This window comes from Peromyscus maniculatus, chromosome 5, assembly GCF_049852395.1.
Source record: "Peromyscus maniculatus bairdii isolate BWxNUB_F1_BW_parent chromosome 5, HU_Pman_BW_mat_3.1, whole genome shotgun sequence".
Lineage (NCBI taxonomy): Eukaryota > Metazoa > Chordata > Mammalia > Rodentia > Cricetidae > Peromyscus > Peromyscus maniculatus.
In genome coordinates, this window is record NC_134856.1 from 20,728,936 (window position 1) to 20,731,732 (window position 2,797).

At 45.5% G+C, this 2,797-nt stretch overlaps 1 non-coding gene across 1 annotated transcript; it reads left to right on the top strand.

The window, feature by feature from the left end:
• The first annotated feature begins 625 nt into the window (after nucleotides 1-625).
• LOC143273658 (U6 spliceosomal RNA) lies at nucleotides 626-730 on the top strand. Its single transcript, XR_013051840.1, has one exon. It is a non-coding gene; the product is annotated as a U6 spliceosomal RNA (small nuclear RNA).
• The last annotated feature ends 2,067 nt before the right edge of the window (nucleotides 731-2,797 follow it).

The window sequence follows — 2,797 nt, forward strand, 5'->3', positions numbered from 1 at the left end:
TCTGTGTGTGGGAGCAGTTGTTCCCAGTTGGTGTAGGGTGTGCTTATGGTTTCAGTGGTTGTTAGGTTCGTAGGGGTTAGTTTTTTATGTTTATTTTTTGTTTTTTGGGGGGAGGTTGATGGTGGAGCAGGGAAAGGTAGCTGTCTGGTTGCTGGGACTCTGATGGGTAGGGCCTAGGGGCTAGAGACCTGATCTGTAGATCTGTAGATGGGAGCTTATCTGTTCTCAGTAGGTGAAGTGTATACTTAAGATTCTAGTGATCTGGTTGGGTGGCTGGGCAGCTTCTTCTTTTGTGTTCTCAGGTCACATTTTGCTCATTCGTCAACTCCTCAGCTGATCTTGTTTCCTCAGACTTCAAACTGTAGGATTCTGAATCCTCTCCTGGATGGATTTCAGCTGAGCAGGGTAGTCTCACCAACACCTCCAAGTTGTTGGGTTTCATAGGATCGGCAGCTGGACCCTGGGTTGGCCTCAGACAGAGTGTTCAGATCCGTTCTGGTCTCACCCCAGGGAGACGGCTTCTTCCCCAGGTGTTGGGATTAAAGGCGTCCCTGTTCTAAGCTCTTGATTAAGAGCTTGTTTTCACTAACTCTTCTTACTTGTGTTTTTAAGAACACATTCTGATGTTCGCTTCAGCAGCACATATGCTACAACTGGGATGATACAGAGAAGATTAGCATGGCCCCTGCACAAGGATAACACACAAACTCATGAAGCTTTCCATATTAAAATAAAAAGAATGCTTCCTGGTCCTGCTGGGGTTGTCTAATTGCTGCTGTTTTATGACGGAGTGTTGGCGAGTGTGCCCAGTGTTACGGTTTAGTGACAGTAGCTGGTTTATGGTGGTTCAGGCTGCCTAGTCACTTACTGTCCCCAGGTGTGATGCTTCACTTCACTCAGGACCTCTGGAAGAGGTGCTCTTAACCTCTGAGTCATCTCTCTAGCCCTCTGGAATGAGTTTTAAAGGCCCTGGGACATGGTTATTCCTTTCATAATTACCCTCCCTCCACAAGCAGGAAATCAAACTGATATACCACTGGTAAGCTGCAAGTGCATTTATGTATATACACATGTGTGTCTGAAGTGTGTGCACATGTGTATGTGTGCAGGGCTCCTCAGCAGTAGCATCTGGCCATCACCTGTCTATACATGTGCTTAGTTGGAGGCCACTACAAGGCAGATCTCAAGCTATTCCTTCTCCCGTGAAAGTTGGATCCTCATTGGGCCAGTCATTGATCGTACTTCATAGCCAATGAGATGTTACCATTCTTTCTCTGTACCACATGAGTTGCTGTATTCTTCCATTTAGGGAGAAGAAAGAAAACTCTACTCATTCCGTTCCCTTTAACTGTGTCCCTCCTCTTATCCTGTATGCTATAAAAGCGTTGTCTTTAGACACTTCTCTTCTTGGCTGTGAGCCTAGCCTTTAATGGCTGAGCCATCTCTCCAGCCCCAGACACTTCCCAGTGAATGCACAGGGCACAGAGCCTGAATGATGATGCATCACATATACAGCTGAGTGCTGACAGAGGGGTAGAAGTTGAAGACTGTTTCTGAGTCACATCATTTTGAATGTCACTAGGTGTGTTGGACTGAACATTGAATCTCCAAAGATTTCTGCACATGTGACTATGTTATCTTTCAGGACAAAAAGGATGTTGCAGGTTGATTAGGAACCTCAAGATATGAAGCAGGGACATGGTTCCCAGGATAAAGGCACTTGCCACCAAGCTTCAGTCTGATCCTTGGATCCACATAGCAGAAGGAGAGAACCAGTTCCCTCAAGTTGTCCTCTGGCTTCCACCAATGCACTGTGGCACATGGAAATAATACACACAAATAAAACAAACAAACAAACAAATAAATAAATAAATAAATAAAATGCCAGATATGGTGGCATACACTTTTAATCCCAGCACTCAAGAGGCAGAGGCAGGTAGATCTCCATGAGTTCAAGGGCAGCCTGGTCTATGTGGTGAGTTTCAGTATATCCAGGACCCACATAATGAGACCCTGTCTCAAAAATAAAAACAAAAAAGTGTTAAGATGGAAGGAGAATAAGTATCTCCTGTTGCTGGCTTCAAAGTTGGAGAGGAGAGATCAATAGCAAGTGTTATGCCTGCGTCATGAGCCCCCCAGAGACCACCAGGAGCCTGAGTTCATAAACAAAAGCAAAGAGCCTTTATTGCAAGCTTGAGCTTGGGCTCTCTGTCTGTTCCAACACAGCGTTTGGATCAAGGAGATCCCTGAGCTCAGTTAGGGCAGGGATTTTAAGGAGTAAAGGATGGGGGGGGTGGTAATTCCAGACTCAGATGGGGGTTGAACTCCTGATTGGGCAGGAGTGGGACTCAGAAGTCTTGTCAATCAGGGATTGGTACTGGCATTGCTACAAGGAAATTAGCAACAATGTTAATAATAAAGGAAATGATATACAAGTGATGTGAGCTCTCCTTAATGTTCTGGAGCATCTAGTACTTGTTTGTCTCAATTCTGATTGGTCTCCTGCAGGGTACAGTTTGTGGCTTTTCCTGGTTATTGTAATGGTGAGGCCGAGTCCCAGTATTGTTTGCTAGTCTGCAGCCTGTCATGGCTGCACTAATGTTAAGCTAGGCCTCTTTACAAGGAGTGTGTTCATCCTCTGAAAGCTTTGAACTGTCTCCAGCTGCTGTCCAGAAAGGAAGGGACAGGGTTCTAACAATGACCCCAGTGAAGAAGAAGAGGAATTCTACCCTAGAGCATCCAGAAAATAACACAGTGCTGATAACCTCTTGTTTTCAGCCCTCTGAGACCCATTGCC